Source organism: Mus musculus, chromosome 10, assembly GCF_000001635.26.
Source record: "Mus musculus strain C57BL/6J chromosome 10, GRCm38.p6 C57BL/6J".
Classification (NCBI taxonomy): domain Eukaryota; kingdom Metazoa; phylum Chordata; class Mammalia; order Rodentia; family Muridae; genus Mus; species Mus musculus.
In genome coordinates this window covers 86,085,613-86,113,602 of record NC_000076.6, presented here as the reverse complement: position 1 = coordinate 86,113,602, position 27,990 = coordinate 86,085,613, and the positions used below count along the sequence as shown (strand labels likewise).

Below are 27,990 nucleotides of genomic sequence, written 5' to 3'. Positions count from 1 at the left end.
CTCACATACATTGGGCTTTGTTGATAAAGTTTTATTGTAACACGGCCCTGCTTATTGATAAACATGAAGAACTTGTTTTTGCGCTTGAGTGCAAAATTACTTGAGTAGTTTTATGGCCTGGAATGTCTAGAATGTTTTCTATTGAACTTTACAAACAGGCTTACTAATCCCTGGCTTAATATAACACTTTTTCAAAATTTAGTAGCACAGATGCCAATAACTAACACATACTTCCCTGCCACCTAATTCCAAAATACTGAGCTAAGTATCCCAGAGCCACGCCTGCCTCACTATGTGCAAGGTGTCCTCATACTTTCTGTTCCAGGGTTTCATTTTTAAATTGTTGTTCATGGTCCATGGCCCATTGAATCGATTGGATGTTCCATTTCAAACCCATGGCGTGAATACTGGTTCACTACAAAACAAAATGTATTAAATATGTATTAAGTATTAAACATGTTATATTAAATGTAAAGTAGGCTTGCAGTAGAAAGGTGAGCATTTTAAATTTGAAGTGACCTAGATAAAACAGTCACGTGTAAACCATTCATTGAGCAATCCGAGGTGCTAGGCCCTGTGCTTCAGGTTGTCTGTGCACCCTGTCATGCAGCTGTCACTCTGACAACTGCACTTAGCTTAGTATCTGGTAATGAGATATTTGGGAAAGGCACCCAAGTCCAAACACACAATTCACTTGTTTCATTTACATGCTACGTTCTGGTTTTAATATGATTTTATGCAGTATTTTTGTCACATGTATACATGTAATATTCATGCGTTTGCATGTTTGTGTGTGTCCTACATATAAACATGTTTCTATATATGAGTGTACACATGTGTAAGTTTTCTCGGTGTACTACTATCTATGAAGATGCTCCTATGTGTGAGTGCACAGATGTGTAAATGTAACTTAGCAAAAGGCAACACTATCTCAGAAGGCAGTGGTTTAACTTTCATTATGATTTGGGGATAAAGACCTATGTGAGTACCACTATCGCAAGTCCAGTTGCTGGCGGTATTTAGGACCCTACAGTTCATAGATGCCTGGCTGTGTATTATACCACAGGCATGCTCACTCTTTTCTGCTTTTCTTTCTTCTTTTCTTTTAGTTTTGGGGCCATTTCACCATGTAACCTTGACTGGTCTGAAACTATCTTTGTAAACCAGGCTGGCCTTGAACATAGAGATCTGCCCACCTCCTCCTCTGCTTCTCTGCCTCTCTGCCTCTCTGCCCCCCCCCCCCTCTCTCTGCCTCTCTGCCCCTCTGCCCCTCTGCCTCTCTCTGCCTCTCTGCCTCTCTCTGCCTCTCTCTGCCTCTCTGCCTCTCTCTGCCTCTCTGCCTCTCTCTGCCTCTCTGCCTCTCTGCCTCTCTGCCTCTCTGCCTCTCTGCCTCTCTGCCTCTCTGCCTCTGCCTGAGCGCTGAGTGCCATCATAGCAGGCCTATTCCTGCCTTTTTCATCTCTCTCTAGGGAGAAATCTTAAAGATGACATGATTTTTTAAAAATATTTTTATTAGGTATTTTCCTCAATTACATTTCCAATGCTATCCCAAAAGTCCCCCATACCCTCCCCCCCACTCCCCTACCCACCCATTCCCACTTTTTGGCCTTGGAGTTCCCCTGTACTGGGGCATATAAAGTTTGCCTGTCCAATGGGCCTCTTTCCAGTGATGGCTTACCAGGCCATCTTTTGATACATATGCAGCTAGAGTCAAGAGCTCCGGGGTACTGGTTAGTTCATAATGTTGTTGCACCTACAGGGTTGCAGATCTCTTTAGCTCCTTGGATACTTTCTCTAGCTCCTCCATTGGGGGCCCTGTGATCCATCCAATAGTTGACTGTGAGCATCCCCTTCTGTGTTTGCTAGGCCCCGGCCTAGTCTCACAAGGGACAGCTATTTCACGGTCCTTGCAACAAAGGCTTGCTAGTGTATACCATGGTGTCATCGTTTGAAGGCTAATTATGGGATGGATCCCTGGATATGGCAGTCTCTAGATGTTCCATCCTTTTGTCTCAGCTCCAAACTTTGTCTCTGTAACTCCTTCCATGGGTGATTGTTTCCAATTCTAAGAAGGAGCAAAGTGTCCACACTTTGGTCTTCGTTCTTCTTCAGTTTCATGTGTTTTGCATCTTGTACCTTATATCTCGATATACTAAGTTTCTGGGCTAAAATCCACTTATCAGTGAGTACATTTCATTTGAGTTCTTTTGTGATTGGGTTACCTCACTCAGGATGATGCCCTCCAGGTCCATCCATTTGCCTAGGAATTTCGTAAATTCATTCTTTTTAATAGCTGAGTAGTACTCCATTGTGTAAATGTACCACATTTTCTGTATCCATTCCTCTGTTGAGGGGCATCTGGGTTCTTTCCAGCTTCTGGCTATTATAAATAAGGCTGCTATGAACATTGTGGAACATGTGTCCTTCTGACTTGTTGGAACATCTTCTGGATATATGCCCAGGAGAGGTATTTCGGGATCCTCTGGTAGTACTATGTCCAATTTTCTGAGGAACCGCCAGACTGATTTCCAGAGTGGTTGTATGTACAAGCTTGCAATCCTACCAACAATGGAGGAGTGTTCCTCTTTCTCCACATCCTCGCCAGCATCTGCTGTCACCTGAATTTTTGATCTTAGCCATTCTGACTGGTGTGAGATGGAATCTCAGGGTTGTTTTGATTTGCATTTCTCTGATGATTAAGGATGTTGAACATTTTTTTTCAGGTGTTTCTCAGCCTTTCAGTAGTCCTTGGGTGAGAATTCTTTGTTCAGCAGAGCTGATTCTTGTTGGATGACCCCTGGGGGCTTCCCTGGGTGGGGAGCAATGGCGCAGAGCCTGTCCACAGCCTGTGTGACTGTCTACAGAAACAGCGTTGCAAGCAGAGGGGCTAGTGAGGGCAGTAGCCCAAGGCGGTCTTGATTCTTGTGAGTTCTAGAATCTGGAGGATGACGAAGGTGTGGGAGTAAGAAAGGAGATCAGAGGTGTAGCAGGCAGGGCCACATCCTGCTCAGCCCTGCAGCCTTCGTTGGTCTCATTCGGGTGCTAACCAGGTGGGGATTTTTGTCCCCTGGTGAATAATGATTTTTGAGCACACGCCTTCCTCATCAAGGAAAGAGGCCCTGAAGGGGTCAGGGGAGGTCAGGGGTCCTAACCATTACCATACTTTCCACCTCCGTTTTCCTTCCTCTTCCCTCCCAGTTGTGCCCTGCCCCCAGGCTTCAGTCTCTCCTTCAAGCTGAGGGGGCTGAGTGGACGGGGTTACATCAGAATTCTCCTTCCCTATGAACCCTACGTGGAGCCTACTGTTGTGGCATGTCCACCAGAGCAGACTACTCGGGCTTGAGTTTAAGCCAATAGGAACTCTGCAACCAATACTGGGTGCTCCGGATCACAGTGAAACACTGAGCCTTTCTTAGGGTGAGCTTTTAAACACAAAGTCCTATGTTCTGGGTGGACATAGTTCAGTTAACAAGAACAGTTAGCAAAATGCAGAACCACAGAAGCTAAAAAGCAAGGTTAGTGCATTTAGAGAGTTTCCCATAACTATGGACTTTGATGGACTGGCTTTTGTTTTTAGTTCTGGCTGGTGGTGTTATCTGCATGCTAAGTTTTACAGCCTGAAAGGTACTTCCATCATGGGGTCAGTTGTGCTAAGGTCTGGGGGGCCTAGTAAGGTCTAGGGCCCTATTATATCTTCAGTTACAAAATAAATAATAATGGTTTCATATTCACTGTGATTTTAATTCAATAGTTTTAGTTTGTGATAGACATATAAAGCCATGAAGAGAAAGGAGGCTGAGTGCGTAGGTTTATGGCAGGAGTCTCGGTGCTCAGAAAGCTGAGATAGGAAGATTGAGTCTAATGTGGAGCTGGGGAGAGAAAATGCCTGAGTCTCCTGGGTTCTTTCAGACTCAGCCTCCATTGCCCTCCTGTATGATTGAAAGCCGATAGGGTCTTCACAGCCTGTCCTGCCACCCCACATGCCTGTCCTAACAAGTTAAGATAGAAGAAACTCCTTCTGAGCCACCCAGACAGCTCATGGTACCAAAGGAAGCCTGCCTTTGTAACCAAGCTGCTCCCTTGGTAAGCTGTTCATCCGTGAGTGGGTTCATCCACTCATGAGGGTAGAGCCCAAAGCTCACACCCCTAACCTGCAGCTCTGGACAGTAAATGCCCAGCAATGAAACGTGGGGCAGGCAGTCGCCTAGGAGCTGAGCCTTTACACTTGTCACGCATCTACTTAGCGAGAGGTGGAGTCCTAGACACTGAAACACAGTGGTGAGCAAACACAGCAGCTGCCCTCTTGAGGATTCTGATTCTAGAAGGAACTCATTAGGTTGGACTAGCTTATCATTGGTCCCTTACGTTGGCACTCCCAGTAAAGTTGGAGTTTTCATGCGATTTATTTTAGTTCTAGCATATGGGGTTCCCTCATAGTCTTTTAGTTTACTAGTTTCAATCTGCGTGTATGTGTATGGTATGTATGCATGTGCATGTGCCTGTAGGTGTAGGCGCATGTATGTGAGGCACACATGTGGAAATCCAGAGACAACCTTAGGCACCAGTCCTCACCTTCCAACTTGTCTGAGGCAGGGTCTCTTTGTTCGCTGCTGGGTTGACCTATGAGCATCCAGGGATTCTCTTGTCCCTGCCTCCCATCTCATCGTAGGAACACTGGACCACACCCAGCTTTACATGATTTCTACCAAACAAACTCAGATCCTTGCACTTTTATGGTAAAGTTTTAATCACAGAACCATGTCCCCATTCCTGATTTAAGTTTTAATTGTGGTTTTGAGCTCAGCCTTAAAGACCTATGTGGGTACCATTCTCACAGGCCCAGGTGAGGGGGCAGCCACTCACTGGTACCTCGTCTAACCTCTGTAACTCATTTGTACCTCAGACTGCTTGTGCCCTGGGTTAGGCAGCTCAAGCAAGAACAGGTCTAACATGATAGAAAATTTCCAGAAACTCTGGAAAAGTTTACCCCTCTTCAAATCTAAAATGTCCCAGATTCTAGCAGGAACCAAAAGGCTGTCCTGACTCTGACCCATGGTATCATGCACCCTAGCAATAAACATAGCTGTGAGCTTTTATGCCCCACAGGTTACCTGCTCACAGGGAAGCACTGTACCACCAAGCACGTCTCATTGACATCTTAGGGCTGGAGATGTAGTTCAGTGTCAGAGCAGGGCTTCACTATATAGCTCTGGTTGGCCCAGATCTTTCTATATAGACCAGGCTGGCCTTGAACTCACAGAATTCCACCTGCTTCTGCCTCCTGACAGCTGGGATCAAAGGCATGTGCCACCACAGCCGACAATAATAACAGAGTTCCTATCAGTCATGGGTTAGCCTCTGGGTTCCAACCTCAGCACAACTAAAACACACTGGTAAAATAGTATCTAATATCACTACTGTAGGCACTGAAGGGGTTTTTGTTTTGTTTTTGATGGGGTTTTTGTTTGAGACAGGATCTCACAGTGTTGTCTAGACTGATCTCATACCCATGGGCTCAAGCCATTCTGCTGTCTCAGCCTCCCACACAGCTGGATCTTCAGGTATCTGATCTGTGAACAGATAGGTTATGAGTTTCCAAGCCAGAACCAATTTCCTGGTGCACATAGAAACTCATGTCAGGCTATTAAACTGTCACTCAAGGGTTTGTGTCCATCTGTATCACCCTGCAGCCGTCAGCATCGTGTACTGAGGATCACTGGCAGAAGGAAGCTGGTGCCAGGCCCAGAATACAACTGATACTTATCTTATTCTTAGCCTACATGTAACACTGTGTGTCACCTAGTCTGACCTGTGTACCCATTGCTTCATCTGCCAAAAGTGAGAGTCGTTCCAATGCCTTCAAAGGATCTTCACACGCCAAGGCTCTTCTCTAAGTTGCCATTGTAGGCAGCACACCCACAATAACAGCTTGTAACTTGTGCCTTCTCTGCTCCCTCTTCCTAGAACCTACTGCAGTCCCTTCCCTCCTCACCCAGAGAGAAACCTGTACAGCTTCCACTTCCGCTTTAAACTCAGACTAAACTCTTTAATCGGAAATGGAAAGGAAAACATGTTTTAGGCAAGTCAACTAACTCCCTAAAAGGCCAGGAAACATGTAGGAAGGGCTCAGCTACCGTGTTCAGTTGACCACTGACCTCTAATTTCCCAAACCTCAATACATACAACTTTCTCACCATTTTCACTTAGTGCATGAGTCACATCCCAAGGGACATGCACACACACACACACACACACACACACACACACACACACACACACTGTATTATTTTTCAAACATGTTTACCTGGCCTTTAATATCCCAGAAGTTCATAAGGGAGTCAAGTGGGCGAGGAGGAATTCCACCCCCACTGTCTGTCTTTGGCTGTAGACAAACACTCTCAGTTTTTAAAGCAAGTCAGCATATTTTCACCAACTCCCTAAAAGGCAGAGAAACATATAGAGAAGGTTTAAACACCATATTCAGTTAACTGTAGAAGCTTCAAGGTGAGACAGCTCTGGATTGCTGTACCTAGCACATCCTTGGTACAACCCACAGAGGACCAGGAGAGAGAAGCCCATGCCAATAAAAAAAAAAGTCCCATGCATAAAGTAACTTAGATGATATTAATGTGTATTGGACTCTACAATAAATAAATAAACAATCTCAAGAGAGCCTTTATTATGGAGGTGTGACAGACAGCTGACATTCATTGTTCTGTGGATATGTTTGACTTTACTATATCTTTAGTCACTCTAGAAGGCATGTTTATAATGATGAACTCCATTTACAGATGAGGAGAGCGAGGTGGAGATAAGAGAGGAAGTTCCCAGAGTTCAACACTGAACAGCATACAGTGACCTGATGCCAAGACCAATGTTCACATCAGTGCCTTCTGGTCTTAAAGAATCTATTCTAAGGCAGATGGATAGATAGATAGATAGATAGATAGATAGATAGATAGATAGATAGATAGATAGATAGATAGATAGATAAAATAACCACCAGACCAGTTTGGAGAAACTGAGAGATGATGAGGGGCATACACACACACACACAGAGAGAGAGAGAGAGAGAGAGAGAGAGAGAGAGAGAGAGAGAGAGAGAGAGAGAGAGAGAGAATATCTCATTCCAGATTACAGTATTTAAGCTGAATGTCAATCAGCTTCACCCAGAGCTTGTAGCTTTCTTTATGCTCCACATGAAGTCTCATCTGATTTCCTTCTTACTAGTGGCCTGGGAAGAAGGTGTGACTTGATAAATCCTAGATGTGCATGAAATGCAGTTCTATCTACCAAGCTGGTCTGGCTGATGAGCTTCTGGGCGATAACTGAGCATGCAAGCCGTGCATAGCAGAGCACCTCTCTCCTGCTGTGCCCTTTGCACACTGTCTACCTGATATCTGCCTACCTTGTTGTCTGTCTATGGTCTGGATACTTATAATGTGACACCCAAATGTTTCATATGTGAAGGTGATGGTATTGGGAGGTGAGAGCATTTTGAAACGTGACCTGGTCATGAGGGATCTTGAATGGGATTAGTGCTGCTATGGCTTGACTCTAGACTACCCAGTGGGATCATACTTGCAACTCTCAGACTTTAGCATGTGGGGCTCTGTTAAAGGTTGTGGAGCCCTTATGGGGTAGGGCCTGACTGGCATACCTTTGCAGGTTGTACCTCCCTTTAGTTCCAGCCTACAGCCGTTGCTTCCAGGCGCATCATGTATATGAACAAAAAGAAGCCTTTACCATAGACCAACATGCTCCTACTTCCATGCCTTCATCACCATGTTGGACTGTGACTGTTTGAAATCATGAGCCAGTACAAATCTTCCCTCTTTTGTCACTTCGGTCAGGTATTGTGCCACAGCAACGTGAAAAGTTGATAAAATAACATTCTCATAAAATAGGCCCAAGTCCAGCCAGCCGGCCAGGTCTTAGTGATGAATAGCAGATAAATAAGGAAACTTGTTTCCAAGAGAGGGACTGCATCACTGAAGATGACACCAGATGCTGTCCTATGGCCTTCACACACACATACACAACACAAACATGAACACATATGAACATATACACACATGAGCATGCACACACATATACCCATGGGCATAAATTTGTCTTAAATTTCTTTCCTTGTAAGAGCAATAGAACAATTGCTGGTGTTTGACATCTGATTGAGTTTTATTTTAATGCAAGAATGTATGCCAAATGAAATCAGCCCATTTATGAGAGTGGGTTATCTTTCTAATTCAGGTTTCCCTAAAGTGGGGTAAGTGGCTTATTTTCAGCTTGGAGCTACATCCACTAGTGTTCTAGTGTACTTCCAGCTGGCATGTCTTTCCTTCCCTGCCTGCGTTTATTGGCTGCATGTACTAAACCCTGCCTTGAGGACTGCGCATGGTTGCTTAGCTAATCATGTGACCTGTAGTACCTCTAAAATTAACAATGGTAACCACTCCACTGGAAGCCAATCTTTCATTTCCTGAGTCATAGTTTGTGGTGGTTTGAATAGGAATGGCCCCCATAGACTGATGTGTCTGAATGCTTGGTCATAGAGAGTAGCACTTTTGAATATGTGGTCTTGTTGGAGGAAGTATGTCACTATTGAGGAGGGCTTTGAGGTCTCCTGTGCTCAAGTTAAGGCCAGTGCAGCACACAGTCTCCTTCTGCTGCCTGTGGATCAAGATGTAGAACTATAGTTTCTTCTCCAACACCATGTCTGCCTGCATGTCACTATGTTTCCTGCCATGATGATAATGGACTAAACTTCTGAAGCCATAAGCTTGCTCCAATTAAATGTTGCCCTTTATAAGAGTTGCCATGGTCATAATATCTCTTCACAGCAGTAAAACCCAAACTAAGACACAGTCCAAAGCCAAGTGATCTGGGGTTTGGGGGTTTGTTTGTTTGTTTGTTTGTTTGTTGGGGGTGGGCATGCTTGATTAATTCTTTTTCTTTTTAGTCCTTAGAATCAAACCAGGTCCTTGAAAATGCTAGACATTTGATAGTCCACTGAGCCATCTCCTTCTTGGTTGACTTTTCTCACCTAAACCCTTAACCCTTATGGTTAACTTTTAAGAGTCCAGAGTGTAAGAGACCCAGTGAGGTCCCTTCCAGGGACCCACTGGCTGTGTTTTTTTTTCATCTTCTTGGGTCCTGTGGCCTTCCCAGGAAAGCCCAATCAGAAGCTCCAAATGGAAAGCTCTGGGAAGCCACCTGGAGATGTGGCCTGAGGCAATGAAAAGTCCTAAGAGAAACACAGGCCAGCATCTGCCACCTCTGCTTATTATTGCAAACAAGCTGAGTTCAGCCTCATAAGCACTGAGTCACCTTTATTCTCCCATCCATCAGGCAAGACAGGAAGGAGTATGAAATGCATTTAATGAGGCTTGGAAGGGAGCAGAGCTGTTCATGTGCCAGGCACTCCTATGAAAGACCAGACAGGCAAGTGCTAGCAGAGAACCTGGTCCATCCTGGAGGGGTCATTTCATGGGTGAATGATGCTGCTCTACTCTGCCAACTTGATTCCTAGCCTGAAGGTCAAATTCCCAGACTCCAGGGGAGACTGAACAAGGATGGCTTTGAGCACAGAACAAGACAGCCTGAAGAGTTATTTACAGAGCTTGCTATCCTCATGGCAAGGCCAGTGGTCACAGAGGAGCAGTGAGTGACAAAGGGTGAAAAGCAGATTTCAGTTAGGGTCAGAGAAATTGCACCAAGCCCAGGATATTACCCATAGTGAATAGTCATTTAGGTGGAAAACACTGGATTAATAGCTAGAAGGAAATATTGTATTGTCAACAGAAACGGGCTGTTTCTCTTTGCTTTATAACAGGGGCATTAAACCTCAGATTGTAAAAAGTATTTAAAGGCAATTTCTGGGGCTAGCAAGATACCTTAGCTAGTAAAAGCATCTACCACCAAGGCTAAAGACCCGAGTTCAATCCCTAGAAATCACACGGTGAAAGGAAAAACTCCTTCAAGATATCTTCATCTTGATGCGTTTGAATTAAATTTTTACAGCACCATTTCCAGGAAAGATGAAAAAATAAAATAATATATTTTTAAATGATGACATTCACTCAATTGTGTTTGTATGTGCACACAATTTGATTTCCATGGTGAATATAGCAGTTTATACTCCAAGATTCACTGCTGTATTCTACCAAACTTCTAGAGAAGACTTAATAAAAACACTGACCCAATTGTTCCACAACGTAGAAAGAAATGATTGGTCATCTACTCATGCTTTCTCACACTCTCTTGGTCTGGAGGAAACAAAACCCTTTTACCATCAGTGTCTTTATGAACAGACACTCGTAGAATGTCTGTGCTAAAATGTACAATGTTGTGATCAACAAGAGAAGAAAACAAAAACGGATTTGTTTGTTTGTTTGTTTAGGTAATAGTGGCAAGAGGAAACTGTTAATGTTAGCAAATAAAGATTCTCATAAATGTTTTGAAACGAAAGGATCTGCAGATAACAACAGCCGCATAAAGAGAAGTATAGAACACAGAAGACAGCTACCAGCATCCACTAAGCCAACATCATGCTCAGGAGACACAGTGAGCTTCTGGTGTTATCAGCACCAGTCACAGAAACTCCTTTTATGGATGTGGATGGTCTTTGGGCCCCATGTTGCCTTAAAGGAAAAAGAAAAACGTGTTATTCAAAGCAAATATGAGTGAGATTGATCCAGGAGTGTGGATCCAAGATACCAGGGGTGATGTGTTCCACTCTGGAAGGGGATGTGTGAAAGTAGCCACAGAATAACGATCATAAGTCAATACGTTCAACAATTAAGTTGGCAGAGGTGTTAAGTCAATCGGCTATAGAAAGTAATGATTTCCTGTAGGTATCAGGGAGAACAGATCCTATTCCATATCTACAGGAAACACTAGGGTAAGTGAGTTTGAGGTCAGATAAGCTTGGCAATACAGTTCAATGGGTTTATCTCGTCATTTTGAGAACATTAGGGTAGATGCAAAGGTTAAAAATACGTAGCCACTTTTAGAGAGGAACCCAAATCCCCCAAGATGATGTTATCCCTTTACCTGCAAGCATAGTTATGACGCTTTACCTAGCCAGTGTCAGCCTGCAGGTCAGCCTTCTGCTTTGCAAGCCTGATCTGAAGAAGAAAAGCAAATTGCATGGGAAATCTCCATGGGAAAGACAGATACCAAAAGAAAAGAGGAGAATAGACTGAACCATGGTTCCCCTGTTTCTCATCAGTTCCTCCAGTCCAAATACAATAATGCGCCCCCTCTGGCTAGGTATAGAAATAAGTAGCAGACAGGTGAATGTTCCCTAACACTGAAGGAAGCTGCAAGAACTTGAAAATAAGATACTATCTTGGTTATCTCTTGCCCCGCCCAAAGGCACTGTGCTGCCAAAGAAAAGGACTTGGGGTACTTAAGTTCTTCCCAAGTGAAAAATCCTGCTGCTGACAGGAACTTCAGCAAGAACACTCTCAATCCAGCAGAGCAGGCCTGGCCGCCGTAACCTGCACCTGCACTCATTCTAGATCAAGATTACTTTGAGGTAAGTTTACTTTTGGCTCTAGAAAAAAAAAATCACCTCAAACTGGGCATGTGTTAGCTCAGTGTCCTTACACCCAGCACTGGAGAGTCTGAGGCAGGAGGATGACCATTGGTTAGAAGCTAGTCTTGACTTACAGAGTGAGTTCTAGACCATTGTGGGTGAGGCAGAAGTGAGAAATGAAAAGAAAAGGAAACTCCGTTTGGAACTAGCTTGGGGCCCGTGGGCCTAGGGAACTTACTGAAGCCTTGGTCTCGCTGGGAGCTCACTGGCTTTAGGAATGCCTACACTGTTGAACATTTCCTCCATGCTATGCTGTCTTCTGTCAGCATCGGGAGCTGTATGGGCCCTTTCATCCATATGCACCAGGTCCAAGAAAGACCTGGAAGAAGGTGGGCTTGCCCAAAGGACTGGGCCATAACCACCTCAAAGGTAAAAAAAAAAAAAAAAAAACTGAGCACTTGGCTTCTTCCCCTAACCTGCACTTCCTACAACCTATCTCACTGGAGCAGGGCCAAAGGAGGGAGAAGAAATCCGTCCCCCCTTTTTTGCCCCTACTCCAATCCTGGCATCATCCTTCATGTTTGCCCCTTTTTTCATGCCATGCCTTCTGTCTATCAGCAAATCTCTTCTGCATCCCCTTTACAGTAATCCTAGAACCTACCTGCCTTTCTTGCTCAAGGCCCTGTCATCTCTCACTGGGTAATTAAGCTAGCTTTCTGACCCCTCTGCCTTCTCACATTGAAACCGTTCATAAAAACCTTAAATCCATTCAAGGGCTCTGAAACCCACCATGACCTGCCCTTATCTATCTGATGGCCCCCTGCCATTCTTCCCTGGGTTCCCTCCATGCCTCCACCTCAATATCCATGCTGTCTGGCAAGTCTAACCCAACACCTCCAGCTTCAAGCCTTCACATTGTGCTTTCTGCCAAGATCCATCAGAGAGGCATGGAACTCACCCTTGTACTCCCTTTAGGTGTCTGTTCAATGTCTCCTTATTTCAGAGAGCTCCAAAAAGCTCCATATGAAATGGCCCCATTCTGACCCCTAGTAATCCCTACTCATCCCAGCCCAATTCACTTCCCCCTCCATGCTCGTCTCCACCCAGCTACCTTGTATTTATTTGTGGATGCTCTTCCCCTCCAGCCCGACTGCTGCACCCCCAGTTCCTACAACAATGCCTGGCTTGTAATTGGGGCTCCATAAATATTTGTTCAATGAATAACTAGGCCTTAGAGTCAGACAGACTTGGGTTGGAATGTCAGCGCCTCTGTGTTCCAGCTCTGAGGCCCACAGCCAGTACCATATCCTTGCTGGCCCCAGGCTTTTAATGTACAAAATGAGAATAATAGTACTAACCCCATAGGATCCTTACAAAGACTAAACGGATTACTATGGGGCTTGTGGATGTGTGCCTGGCACATGAAAAGCACTCATTAAGCGCAGCTGTCTTCATCCATCATTGATGCTATTATGACCATTGTCATTATTATTATTTATAACAGAGGCTGAGTCACATGCCCCAACCCAGGGTCCCACCCCAGTTTCCCCAGCTTGCCTCTCCAGCCAGAGGTGGAGTGGGTGATTTGGATGGTGGCAGCCTGCCCTGTGAGTCAGCTGTGATCCACAGCCATGCTGGGGTCCTCTGGCACAGACTGCCTTGGCCAAGGAGCTCTTGAGTTGAATCATCATGGCCATGATTCCAACTGGGGGATGCTTTGGCAGTGGAGTTTGGCTGGCAGAGTCTGACCTCCCAAGTCCTTCCAGGAAGAGACTGGGCACCTGCCCCATGAAGCTCTCAGATGCTAACACCATGCCAGCATTAAGCCTGTCTGTTGGTACAGCATGTAAAAGAAGAGCCAGATGAGGGTAAACGGGAGAGGGATGGGAAGGAGAAAAGTGGCGTTAATCACCTGCTTCAAGCCAAAGTAGTATGGAGGACATCGTTCTGAATTCAAGCTGGATGATCTCAAATAAGTCCTTCACTTGTCTGGGCCTCATCTACAACGTGTGAGGGACAACGTGGCCCTTTCAGAGTCCCAGCAGGATTTACTGAGTGGAAATGGATCTTAGTTACTTACTGTGATAAAATGTTTGACAGAAGCAACTTACAGGAGGAGGGGTTGTTTTAGCTCACAGTTTAATTTCCCCCATCACTGTGAGTGTCTGGTATACTGTTCTATTACTGTGAAGAGATACCATGACCAAGGCAACTCTTATAAAAGAAACAATGTCATCAGGAGCTTGCTTACAGATTCAAAAGGCTAGTCCTGCATTACTGAGGCAGGAAGCGTGGTGGGAGGAAAGCAATCATGGTCCTGAAAGCTTACAGATTCCTTTTGAATCCTCAAAGTCCATGCCCAGTGGCACACCTCCTGCAACAAGGCCACCCCTGCTCCAGCAAAGCCACACCTCCTATCCCTTCTAAACCGTTCCAATAGTTCTTCTACTCCCTGGTGTCCAAGCACTTTAAATATATAAGTTTATTCACCTTCAAGCCACTACAGGAAGAGCGGAGGGAACCGGCAGCTGATGCTCAGTCCTTAGCAGTGGGAGCTCCCGACACAGTTACATCTCAGTAAATCACAGTGGATCAGGAAACAGAGAGAGCTCAGTGGAGAAGTCAGGCCTAACTAACACCCTCCAGAATCGCCTCTCTTCCTGTGTTTCAGATCTTCCATCCAGGCTCTGTCTCCTAAAGCCTCCACAGACCCCCAGAACAGTGGCACCCACTCGGGAGCAAGTGTTCAAACAAACACATGAGCTTGTGGCTCACGTTCACACCATGAGAAAATGTGTTGCCTTCAAGTCCCAATCCTTTATGAAGCCTTCTCAGAGCTATAACTCTGTAAGAGTTGCTTTGGTCATGGTATCTCTTCACAGCAATAGAACATACATAAGACACCCAGGGTGGTGGGGGGTGGTATTTAGCTGTGAGCTAAAACAAACCCCTCCTCCTGTAAGTTGCTTCGATCAAACATTTTACCCTACAAAGTCCCTAGCTTCAATAAAATTTGTAAAAGGGGAGAAGAATTTTCCCTCTCTCGTGTTGCTCCTAACTCTCTCTCCCCGAGACATAGGGACACTAATTCATTCCTTCTGCCTTTCACTTCATCAGTAGTCACTTACTGGGCACCTACTGCATACTGTGCTGGGTCATATGCAAACTGTGACCTAGTAGGAAAAGCAGCCAGCATATAAATGAGTAATTAAACAGACTATTATAAAGCCCTCTCAGTCCTAGAAATAGGTTGTTTAAAAAGAGAGAAATACAGTGGAGCTATCAGAAAAATCATCCAAAGTCATGATAGTCAAGCCAAGAATGAAGACAGAGAATATTGTAAACAGGAGAGAGGAGCTTTCCAGGCGGAGGACGGCAGATGCAATACTCCAAAGCTCGGTCTGTTTGAGGTCCTATCCAGAGGTCCCTTCCTCTCAGTCACCACAGCCTAGCATGGTCTGCTTCCACTTCCTACAAACAGTCGCCTCTGAGATTGTTCTCAGTTTTATGGTTGTTTACAGAGACAGGGCTTGTCTGGGTACATGATGGCCGGAAGCCCCTAAGATTGTTTCTGAAGACTGAGATATGAGTAAACCTGGTGAGACTCTTTCTGGCAGCTTAGTAGCATTCAATACAAGCCAAAAAAGTAAGCTCTTTCCAAATAATGAATAGGAAAAGACTGCTATCTGTAAAATCCCCGTATCAGCGTCTACTATGTCTTTTTATTTAGCCCTTACACCCCTGCAGTACTAGAGATAGCCTTTAGGACCTCACATATGCCAAGAGCCTATTTTACCACTGTTTTACCTAGACATTTCCTCTTCAAAACAAGGTATTATTAGTCAACACAGTATACAAGATTAATGTACATTTTCTTTAAAATAGATGGCTAAGTAAGCTTGAAGGCCAGTGTGGCTAATCTCCTTGGTCTCCATCCAGGGTTCTAAGACATTGTAGGAGGGACCAGTAGAGACTTAGGCCCAGCTTCTTTCCAGCATTGTAGAAAGGAACTGAATGGCGCAGACAGAATTCTGGGTTCCCCCTTTTCCACTTAGAGGCCAGGGAAAGTGGCCACCAGGAGACTTCTTCCGGAACAGTTTAGTCTCTGGAATTGCTAGGAGAGCCAAGTTCACCATGGCCCTCTGCAAGCTTTCTGCGGGGTTCGGGGTCTATGTGGTGCATGCCCCCAGCATCCTGCCTCTGCACTTCAGTGGTTCTAATCACCATCTGCTGAGTTATCTGTCCCCCTGTGGTCCTACCCCATACAGGCTATAAATTCCTCAGGGACAGGGACCGTTCCTCAACTACTTTTATACTAGAAATAGGGTCTCTTGTAGCCCTGACTGACCTTAAACTCAGAGCATAGTCAAGCATGACCGAGAATTCTTTGTCTTTCTGCCTCTGCCCATTAAGTGCTGGGATTAAAGGGATCTAATGTCATGCCAACTCTCTAAATACTTCTAATGCATATTTGGGAAGTGTGTGTGTGTGTGTATGTGTGTGTGTGTGTGTGTGTGTGTGTGTGTGTGTGTGTGTGTGTGTGTGTTTCAGATATGCTTAAGGATTAGTCTAAATAGTGAGCTTACTCTCACTAACCAGTTTTATTTACACACACACACACACACACACACACACCAACACCATGGTTCTGGTGTCTTTGTCTTGAAAAGAGCTTATATTATGCTCTGAAGAGTAATATCAGTGGCCCATCTCTGTAATCGCAGCCCTCAGAAGCTAAGTATGAGACCCAATAGTCTGTGCCTAGGCTATATAGCAAGCAAGACTCTTTCAGAATAAAAGTGGGGAGGGTTGGTCTTTCAATTCCCTGTCATGCCAACTCTCTAAATACTTCTAATGCATATTTGGGAAGTGTGTGTGTGTGTGTATGTGTGTGTGTGTGTGTGTGTGTGTGTGTGTGTGTGTGTGTGTGTGTGTGTGTTTCAGATATGCTTAAGGATTAGTCTAAATAGTGAGCTTACTCTCACTAACCAGTTTTATTTACACACACACACACACACACACACACACCAACACCATGGTTCTGGTGTCTTTGTCTTGAAAAGAGCTTATATTATGCTCTGAAGAGTAATATCAGTGGCCCATCTCTGTAATCGCAGCCCTCAGAAGCTAAGTATGAGACCCAATAGTCTGTGCCTAGGCTATATAGCAAGCAAGACTCTTTCAGAATAAAAGTGGGGAGGGTTGGTCTTTCAATTCCCTTAAGTGTGATCTGGTTTGAAGTATCATCTAGCCCACTGGCTAGTTCCTCCCTCCAGGGACACTCCTCCAAAGATTTCTGCTACTTGTGGCTTGGGAAGAACCTGGAAAACAATCACATAAAGTCACACTTCCCATACTGCATCAAGGCAGCCTGGAGCACTAGAGGCATCGCAGCCCATTCTGAGCTTTCAAAGAAAGCACACCAGTTCCCAGCCATGAGTGGTCACTGTGCAAATGACTAGCCGTGAAGCTCAGGGCACCTAGGCTGGATCCTGAGTGCCTTCCAATGCACTGTATCTTCAGTTGGTGGGGATGTGTGGAGGCTGTGTTTTAAATAAAAGTGCCCTGTGAAAAGCTCAGTGAGGTGCAAGGAATGAGAGATGGTGCCTCGTGGTTTGGGAGTTTCCTTCAGTATCCAACAAATTTACACACCCTATTAGTAATTGTAAGTTCTTTCGTCATGAAATATTATATTCATTGCGAATTCTTGGAACACTTAACAAGTTTATCAGGATGTAAATAATTGTTAAGCTTTAATCTCTTCATAAATAAAACTGGTATCTTGGCGTAAGAATTTTTTTTTAAAATAAACCCCTAAATGAGGCAACACAAACCCAGAAAGTTTGGGAGCCGCGAGCTTAGGGCTTTCGTAACTTCTGTGTATCTCCTCTAAGCTTTGGGTGAAGGACTCCAGGGCTGATGCTGAGCTAAAGCATGGGTGTGGCCTGACAGTAATGTTACTCAGAACCTGTTCCTGGCGGGGGGAGGGGGGGGGGAGCTTGTGCCTAGCGGGTGTGTGCAGGTACACATGCATGTGGAGGGCAGGGGACAACCTCTGGAGCCATCCTCCCTGATTTTAGAGACAGGGTCTCTCACTGGGACTTAGGACTTGCTGATTGGGCAAAGACACAAGGATCTGCCCGCCCAGCTCTGGGATTACAAGTGTGTGCCACCATACCTGGCTTTTGTATAGACGCTGACGGTTGAACTCAGGTCCTTGGGCATGCGCAGTAGGCAGTTTTGGACTGAACCATCTCCCCGGTCCCCAGAATCTGTTCATACTCCTGCTTTGTAAGTGTAGTTGCTGCAAGAGTGAAGACTGAAGTGTGGACACTATACCCCTCCTTAGAATTGGGAACAAAACACCCATGGAAGGAGTTACAGAGACAAAGTTTGGAGCTGAGATGAAAGGATGGACCATGTAGAGACTGCCATATCCAGGGATCCACCCCGTAATCAGCATCCAAACGCTGACACCATTGCATACACTAGCAAGATTTTATCGAAAGGACCCAGATGTAGCTGTCTCTTGTGAGACTATGCCGGGGCCTAGCAAACACAGAAGTGGATGCTCACAGTCAGCTAATGGATGGATCACAGGGCTCCCAATGGAGGAGCTAGAGAAAGAACCCAAGGAGCTAAAGGGATCTGCAACCCTATAGGTGGAACAACATTATGAACTAACCAGTACCCCGGAGCTCTTGACTCTAGCTGCATATGTATCAAAATATGGCCTAGTCGGCCATCACTGGAAAGAGAGGCCCATTGGACACGCAAACTTTATATGCCCCAGTACAGGGGAATGCCAGGGCCAAAAAGGGGGAGTGGGTGGGTAGGGGAGTGGGGGTGGGTGGGTATGGGGGACTTTTGGTATAGCATTGGAAATGTAAATGAGCTAAATACCTAATAAAAAATGGAAAAAAAAAAACCTTCCTAGGAGGTAAGCAGGAAGCCTGACCCCCCATGTAGCTAGTTTCTTAGCATGCTGCTGTGGCTTTGAAATGAGCTGGATGCCTGCCTCTCTGGTACAGAAACAGGAAAACAAGTCTCCATTTGTAGGCCATGATTATGCTTCTGTTATCTCAAACAAGGAGTAGCCTGTTTGCCAATGGCCTGCCAGCTCCCCTTGCCAAAAAGTTAAGACCATAGAATGACTGCCCAGAACTGGGCATCATTATTGGTCAATGTCCTTCAGCTTTTAGCTGGTTGGCCAATAACCCTGGTCAGTAAACTACCTTATGGGTTTATCTTTATTTTAAAAAAAAAAAGTGTGTGCTTTGGCCATAGCAGGAAGAAACATTCCCTAAGCCTGGTCTTCCAGGGAGACATGATGGGAATTTACTGGACTAAAGTGAGCAGCTGGCCAACACTTGCTATAAAGTTTTTGAATGGTCTGAAACAATGCGGTGAGCTTCAAGTGTGCTCAAGCACCATGCTTCTGGGGAAGGTCTGAACCCCATTTCTGCATTCATCTCAAAGGGAAGATGGATTAGATGTGGAGGTATGCAGGTCTCAGTACCTGCACACCCCTGTACCCCGCAGTCTCCACTAATAGCCCCTTCACTGGCTCTTCAGCAAATGTTTCTTGTGCTAGGCCCTATGCTGGGTGGTATGTTATAGGGATGAGATAAGAAGAATGATGTCATCTGTTGAGTGCTTGTGATGAGCTAAGCGGTCTTCTGGTTTGTTGACATGTAGGGTCTTGAATCATGTTCAACTGCAGTGCTCAGTAACAGCCCAGCAACAAGCTACCTATATTCTGCCACGTGAGGGAAGTGAGGCATTGATTAATTTTCCAAAGGTCATTCAAGAAAGCGATGAGACTGAGATTGCAGCCTGAATTTTCAAACTTTCTATTGTATTGCCTCCCTAGTGAGACCATGGAGAAAAAAGGCAGTGAGTGAATTCATTTTCAACTGCAGCACAAGATACAACTGCTGCTAGGTCATTTGATTAAAAAAAAAAAAAAAAAGTCACCAAAGGTCTAAGGTTTCAAAACCATACATTGGCTCTGGTGGAACTGAATGATGCCCGGTGGCAAAGACCCATGGCTTGAAAGCAGGGAGAGCCCTTCCCCCTCTTTATAGTCACCTTTCCAGGACTAACCAGATTCACAAAAGAATTGCATGAATTCCTGCCTATAGAACTAGAAGGAACACCAAGGCAGTGGCCCATCTCCAGATTCTGACCTTTGTTCCACAAGTCATATGAGAACTGGTCACATGAGAGAGGGCATCTCCCCCACCTCCGCTGCAATTCAGTCGCTCCCTCCTAGACTCCACCTCTTTAAGCTTCCTTACCACATCCTAATAGAATATTCGGGGGGCCAAGCTACCTACCCATGAGCTTTTGGAAGACACAATCAAACTATATGAGCTCTGCATTTTTACCCTAGATAAATGGTGGGCACGGGCCACTTCTAGTGGCTCCGATGCTGTCCTGAAAGTGACCTGGGGAGGATCCACCCCAGTCTGGCAAGGCTCCATCCCACAGCACAGGGCACACTCATTCTGCTGAAGCTGTCAACAGTTGTGAGGTGGGAGCAAAGTACGCCTTGTTTTCTGCACCCTCTCTACTCTCCAGCTTCCAGAGCAATGGTGTCCACATACCTGCCTGCTACACACCCTCTGTCCCAGCACACACTGGGAGATGGCACCTTTGTCTCCTTTCCTCAGCTCCAGCTGAGACAGGAGGGGCCCACTTTAGATGTCCCGGAGTCAGCATATTCAAAGGAGATTTCCAGCGAAGTACAGAGAAGTCTTATCAGCAGGTGACAGCTTCGGGTTGAGAGGAGGACGGAGACTTTTATCTTTTTCCAGATTTCCTTTTATATTGCAGCCCTTGTTAGACCATACGTGTGTGATTTTTTTTTTCAACTACAAAAGTGTACTTTACGAAAGACAGATCAAAGTGGTTACAAAATTGCATTCCCTTGATCGCTTGAAAGCTGCTTTCCTGAAATGATGTTTTAAGGAAAAGACATAAGGATATGAGATTCTTTGCAATGAATTGTGTAACAGGAAAGCTCATGTTGAGCTGCGAAATAGCTCAGGCAGTAAAGGGCTTGCTTTGCAAGCGTGAGGAGCTGAGTTCAACCCCCAGGAGGCACTTTGAGGAAGAAGGAGGAGGAGGAGGGGGAAGAGAGAAGGGGAGGGGGAGGAAGAGGAGGAGGAGGAGGAGGAGGAGGAGGAGGAGGAGGAGGAGGAGGAGGAGGAGGAGGAGGAGAAGAAGAAGAAGAAGAAGAAGAAGAAGAAGAAGAAGAAGAAGAAGAAGAAGAAGAAGAAGAAGAAGAAGAAGAAGAAGAAGAAGAAGAAGAAGAAGAAGTCGCCAAGTATGGTAGTGTCTGTGTGTGATCTCAGTGCTAGCATGATCTGGAGACAGGCAAATCCCTGGACCTCTGGCCAGCTCAGCCTACTTGGTGAACTCCAGGCCACTGAGAGACTCTGCCTCAAAATAACAAGGTTGATGGCTTTTGAGAAAGGAAAACTGAAGCTGTCTACTGGCTTCCAAATGCAGAGAGAGAGAGAGAGAGAGAGAGAGAGAGAGAGAGAGAGAGAGAGAGAGAGAGAGAGAGAGAGAGAGAGAGAGAGAGAGCTCTAACCCCAATGTGATGATATTTACAAATGGGGCCTTTGAGAGGTTTAATTGATGTGCCATGGGTAGGACTCTTCTGCTGAGTCTAGCATTCATCTAAGAAGAGACACCAGTGAGCCTATTCCTACTCTCTTCATGTGAGGACCCGGCAAGACGGCAAGCCATCTATGCAAGCCAAGAAATGTGGTCACCTCCAGACATGACATCCTTGGTGTCAGACCTCCCAGCCCCTGGAGCCGTGAGAACAATCCTCTGCTGTTTTTGAATCTCAACATGCAAGGTCTGTTATGGCATGGCGACTGGAACGGACGAGAGAGCCTACAGTGAATGACAGCTGTCACTGGAGATCACGGCTGGGTTGACCCCACAGCGCCCCCTGGAGGAAGGATGGGCAAATACCACGTTGCTTGTACTGCAGGAATGGCTGGGATTCCTTTCCCGGTAGAGAAAGAAACTGGATGATGTCTGACCCAAATTGCTGTTTTTGTTGCTTAACAACACACACTGCCAGACATTGTCGTTTGCACTTTTAACCTCCTTCTGACTATAATTTTATTTCCTTGTCCATTTTGTCTTTTTCTCTCAGTCCTACCCGGCTTTAAATTTTATCATGGAAATTTTCAAGTATACACAAAAGAGGAGAAAATTGTCAGTCTTCAGCTTCCACCAGTGTTTATTCATGGTCAGTTTTGCTACACACACACACACACACACACACACACACACACACTTCCTCCCAAACACTAGATACTTTGTTTTTATTTTTTAAATCTGAGCTCTGAGAATCAGACAATTTCTCCTTCTAAAGTATGTGATTCCGTGTTGTTTTCCCCCCTTGGTGTATGCCCAGATAGCAGGCATGAGCACCCTGGAATCCACCCTCATGCTCCATCCCCATTAGAAGTCCCTGAAACCTCCCCCACCCCACCCCCACCACCCCTTCGCCTCGGGTCCTGGCAGCCACCCCTCCTCTTTCTGTCTCTATGGCTCGCTGGATGGTTTCAAAGCAAATCCCAGATAGCATGCCATTTTATCCAGAAATAGCCCCAAATGTATTTTTAACACATAAAGGCTTCTTTTTTGCTGTAACATAGCCGAATGCCATTATTACACCTAAAACTTAATAATCCTCAAACTAGCGTGCAATCAGTGTTCAATAGCTACCCTTTTTACTTGGATCTTTTGTTTTGTTGGTTTGTTGTTGCTGTTGTTGTTGTTGTTGATGATGATGATGATGTTTCAGTAAGAGTCCTGGTATGTAACCCTAACTGACCTGGTACTCACTGTGTAGCCCAGTTTGACCTCTAATTCTGCCTCAGCTTTGCAAGTGCTGCTCCACCATGTGAGTAGTGCCTTATCCTGGCTGAAGTCACACGAAGCCTGACTTTGCACAGCTAGTGTGACTATGGCAGCCCTTCTGACTCTGTTGTTACTGGGGCTTTCCCCTATGATATGTATTTATTGAGGGGGGGGAACAAGTACTTTTCCTATAGGATTTCCTCCATTCTGACTCCATCTGGTAGCAACCCACGGTGCTGTCACTATCTTCCCTGAGAGCTGGGAGGATAGATTCCAAGATGCCATGCAAGCCAGGTCCTAAGATGAAGAGAGAACGAACACTCCTTGAATGGGCAAGGACATTATCCTACATCACGCCTGGGGCAAAGCTGTGTCTGGGAGTTCTTTCTTCATGTGAAGCTGATGCATGAGTTCAGGTATTGTCTTCATGACCACTACCTTGGGAACTTCCTAGCGATTCTTCCCCAACAATCTGGGCATCTAGCACTGTTGCCTGGATACACTGTTGCTATGGGGTTTGCCCTCAACCCTCCATGTTATCAGAAAAGAACATTTCTTCATCCTTTTCAGAAAAATGATGTGTCTTAATTTCCTCCAAAAGTGGCAGCCACTTAATTTTACGTTGTGGATTGTTAATAATTCGATGTACTTAAATCTGTTGAATTCATTGTTCTTTCTGACACTCAAATGATCTGTCTTTGGTTCTAGGAGTCCTTTGTCCGGTAGATTCATGGTCTTGATGTGTGCTTCTTCTCTCTTCTCACTATGATGAGGTGTTCCTAGCTCAACACACATTTTCTACCTAAATCCTGGAATCAGCCATCCCTCAAGAAGCCTGGCTCTCCTTGGGATAAAAGCATTTTTGAGGACCATAATCAAAGTGCTAAGCATGTTCTTTGCTATTTTGATGGCCACTTCTTCTAGGTCTTTGGGGGGGGGGGGCATAGGAAAAAAACATCATAAATCTACACTGACATTTTGAATTCAAATTTTAGATAAGAGAGATTTAACTTACTTTGATTTTTTTCAAATTGTATTTATTTTGCATTTAGGGCTAGGATATGACTGGGTGGTGTAACACTTGGCAAACATGGGAGCAGGAATTGACAGAGGAAGGATGGGGAGAGGAAAGGAGGGAGGGATAGTAAGAGGGAGGGGAAGGGAGGATCTTGGCTCCGTATAATGCTGACATTACTGCTATCGTGGGCCTTTTCAAACAGCCTTTCCATTATTCCCATGATGTAGTCACTGAATATCAACCTATATACATTTCTTTGTCATTTTAAAGAATTCATTACATACTTTCCACCAAGGATATACAGTTACTTGTTGTATAATATGAATTACCCATATCTCCATCTAGCTTCTAATGAATGAGACTCAAGCTGGGATTTATTTATCAGGCCCTGCACAATGACTGGGGGATTACTCCTAATCTAATTCTCTAATGCTAGACTGGCTACTTCTACAATTGTGCTCCCCAAATACTCGCTGTTTGAATTTTCCTGGGTCATTTCTGCTCCAGCACTCTGATGTCCTGGAAAGCAGCACTCTGGCATGTGCTACTGCAGGTCCATCATGACTAATGAGACCTCCTGTTCTCTCTGTCTTCCCTCCTATCTTCCTCTTCCCCCTCTCTCCCCTCCCCCTCCCCCTCCTCCTCTCCCTCTCTCTCTCAGCTTTCTCCCTCTCCTTCAGCTTTCTCCCTCTCCTTCATGGTTCCTACCTGGAACCCCTGGCCAGAAACTCAAACTCTACCTCTCTCTATTCTTTTCCCCAGTAATTGGCTATAGCCATTTTTATTTAACCAATGGTTTTAAATTAGTGAGTAAGATTTACACAAAAACAGCTGGTGTGCATGGGAATTTGCTCATCTTGGGGCAAGCAGATCTTGGAGCACAGAACCTGGTGTGTGAATACTGGAAACATCAGACCAACCCCCAACGGTTACTGCTGTGTTAAGTTGCGGTTGTCCAATATTTACGAGCCATGCCCCGTGTGTCAACTACTGATTAGGCAGAAAGGCATGTGGCATTTTCTTCTTTAACATCCTCTGAAGGAAAGCTGCCTGTAGACCCTTTTCGTGTCTTCAAATGTCTCCAACTCTGTGGCGTCCAGGTTCCCTCGGCATGCTCTGGGTGTGGCTCTAGGCCCCTCCCTCCATCAGAAACGCATCTGTCAGGCTCTGAGCATGCATGCCTTCAGCCTCTAGCCTGCATGGCTACCCTCACTTCACTCAGGTGTCTGCGCAAGCTTGTGCTCACTCATCCTCTGGGTGGACCCTCTTACCACTCGGCATCCCTCGCCCACCTCACCCCACTTTATCTTATTACACAGCATTTCCCTCGTTTTCTATCGCACCAGCAACGGTTGGGTGGCTTAAACACTGTGCGTCAACTTTCTGATACTGTCAAAAAAAATTACCAGAAAATCAACTTTAAAAGCCCAGCTGTGAATGTTTCAGTCCTCAACTGCTTGGGTTTATGGTGGCAGAAATGTACTCACCTAGTGGTGCTTGGGAAACAAAGAAGAGAAGGCAGGAGCTGGGATCCCAGTATACTTCTCAAAGTCACACACACCACAGTGACCTAAAGTCACTAGGCCACATCAGAAAGCCCCACCACCTCCCAGTACACCCTGGGAGGAAGAGCAAGCCTTTAACACGTGGCTCTTTAGTGGCGTTTCAGATCCAATCTATGGCAAACATGTATAACAGTTCATGGAGAATAATAGGGAGCTAACTAATTGCTTAATGACTAAATGAACCTACCTAAGAATGTATCTCTGAGAACCCATGAGGCATTGGTTCTGTCACCAGACACCAAATCCACAGATGTTGTCGACTTGACAGATTCTGAGATCACAGGAAAATGGGTTTCTAGGCATGCCTGGGTGGGGTAATTGATTAAGTTAATTGATGTGGGAAACCCCATCTTAACTGTGGGTTGGGTTTATTCCCTCTGCAGGAAATCCTGAACTGTAAAGAGAAAGCAAGCTGAACACTAAAAAGCATCCATTGCTATCTTCTTTTTGGCTATGGATACGATATGAGCAGCTGTATATCTTGAACTGTGAGCCAGTTCTTTCTCGTTTAAATTCTTTCTCCTTTAAGCTGCCTGTACCAGGATGTTTTATCAGTAGGAAAAAAGACTAAGACATTAATAAAGTATTTTCATGCTGGCACATTGTGGGTTTAAAATGGTGCGCCGCATCATGGAGGCTGGACGCGGGAAGTTTGACTGAGCGCACCCCACACCGCTGCTGGGCAGGCACTGGGCTGTGAGAAGTCGCAGGACCCTGCTCCTCCGGGGTTGGGGAGGCACAGTCTGAGGTCCCCAGGGAACTGCCATGTCTCCAGGCCACACAGAGGCCAGGGACGGTAGGTTCTAGCTCTTGGACACCTCAGACATCGCTCGATGTCATGGAAGAGCTGAGAACAGAGTAGGGGCCATCAGGGCTAGCTCTGGCCCAGGCCCGAAGGAAAAGGGCAGGAGGAAAGGGCTCCGACTGGTTCTTGCAGGGACAAGAGTGTCCTTGGCTTGCTCAGGCAGGCAGCTTGGCTTGGTGGAGACCTTGGTTGAGAACACAGAAAAGTCTCCTGCGGGAGATTAGACTCGAGGCTCTTTAGAGGATGACCTGCTCCAGTGTTCCCCACGGGTATCCGATGAGAAGAGGCAGTCCATGGTTTTAAGGTGTTTATTGTCATGGTGAGAGTTGTGATGAGTGAAACCGTACCCCACTTTCTCAGGGCAGGCCTGAGGTTAAATACCTTTTGCAGGGAGGAGTGTCTGGGAAAGTGACCTTAATTGGCTAAGCCCTCCAGGCCTTTAGGTACCTCATTAAAGTGGAGATCTGTCTTAAGGCTACCTGATCTGTAGTCACCTACAGTCCTCTGCATGATCTGTAGTCATATTCTCTATCTGTGGAGGGGCTTGGGGCATTGCCCTGCGTGGCTGATGGTCACAGAATTATGGAGAACTAGGGCTTTGTGTCAGGAGCCTGGTGTCTAGGAGCATGGCAGGCAAATGCCTTCTATCCCTTGCAGGAACATCTGGGTCTCCAGGGTTTAAACCTAGCTCAACCAGAAAACAGGCTGCCTTTCACGGTCCCACCGCACATAACACACACACAAATTTATACACTCCTACACATCTACTTATTCTTTGTTTTGTTTTGTTTTGTTTTGTTTTGAGACAAGATTTCTCTGTGTAGCCCTGAAGGAAAGATGGCTTAATTTTTTAAGAACATCTACTTATTCTTTTTTAAAAAAATTAAGCCATCTTTCCTTCCCAGTCCTGCTCCTGGAATGGTGACTCTAAGACTAATTATTTAGCATTTAGTATTTAGTATTTATTTAGTATTTAGTATTTAGTATTAAATGCCTAGACCATACATTGGCTTTGGCTCATTCCCTGACTAGCTTGTACCTCATTTAGTCCAGTTAAACTATTATATATCTACCACTTGGTTAGTTACCTCTCTTTAGTCCTGGCCCCCTTCTTTCTTCACATCTCCTTAGCATCTCCCTCAGTTAGAATCTCCTTTACTATATCCTGAGTTCAGCTACCTCTAATTTATGTCCATCTCCCCTGTCTGGTTCCCAAATCTCTCTCTTATATTCTCACTATTTCCCAGAATCCTCTCTCTTCCTGCCAGTGTCCCACCTATTTCCTGCTTCAGCTCATTGACCATCAGCAATTTAATTGGCTGGTGATGCTTACAAGAGATTCTCTCTACAACTTAGCATATCTAAGACCATGTAAATGCTTTGTAGAATGTGTGTTGTTGCTGCTGTTGTTGTTTAAAGAATAATGACAAAAAGTCTCCATATGTTTAGTACAAACATATTTTGGCCAAATATTTTCAATCTACAGTTGGGCAAAGCCAAGGGCACAACACCCCTAGCTAAGAGGGGATAGCAGTGTTTATAGACATGGGACATCAGGTCCTGGCCAGGAGTGTGGGGCTATAAGATGGACAGGACTGATTATTCTTATCCGTGAAGCTTGATACCTATTAGCTGCCTATTAACTGTCTACTAATGCAGCTCCACTTAATATTTGCCCTTCTAAGATGCATGGGGAGACGCCCTAGATAATGTTTCCAGGTCATTGTCAAGCATGAAGCCCTGAAAGTCTACATCTCTCCTTGGACTTGGGTGACAGAATATTTTAGTCTCAAAGGACGTTTTTTGCATTTTCCCAGCATCTGTGTTCCCACCCATCTTTCCAACCCATTGTGCCAGTGGTCACTCTCATCTCTACATCACTCATGATCTTGATGGACCGTTCTCAGACAAAATTCCAGCTGTTAGTTAAGTTGCTTCTCCGAAGTTTGCCTTTCTTAATTCTTGCATGAGATAATAACTACTTTACAGGATGATTATAATTTTTAATTAAATTATGATAATTAATTATCCAAGGACTTGCCTAGCCTGATGTCTACCACATTCTAGGTGCTCAGTAGAAGTTGACTTTCTTTAGTTGGCTAATTGTTGAGGACTTTCGGCTAACATAGAACCATAGGTAAACACTTTGTGTCCTACAGTAATTCCTTCA

The 27,990-nt window shown here is 45.2% G+C and overlaps 1 protein-coding gene and 1 long non-coding RNA gene across 7 annotated transcripts in view; one reads left to right on the top strand and one right to left on the bottom strand.

Moving 5' to 3' along the window:
* Syn3 (synapsin III) overlaps window positions 1-27,990 on the top strand; it is a 450,181-nt gene that overhangs the window by 385,324 nt on the left and 36,867 nt on the right. The gene's annotated exons all lie outside the window — the stretch shown is intronic.
* 4930486F22Rik (RIKEN cDNA 4930486F22 gene) lies at window positions 17-17,749 on the bottom strand. Its single transcript, NR_038024.1, has 3 exons — window positions 17,718-17,749; window positions 6,305-6,437; window positions 17-415 (listed from the first exon to the last, which is right to left on the bottom strand). It is a non-coding gene; the product is annotated as an RIKEN cDNA 4930486F22 gene (long non-coding RNA).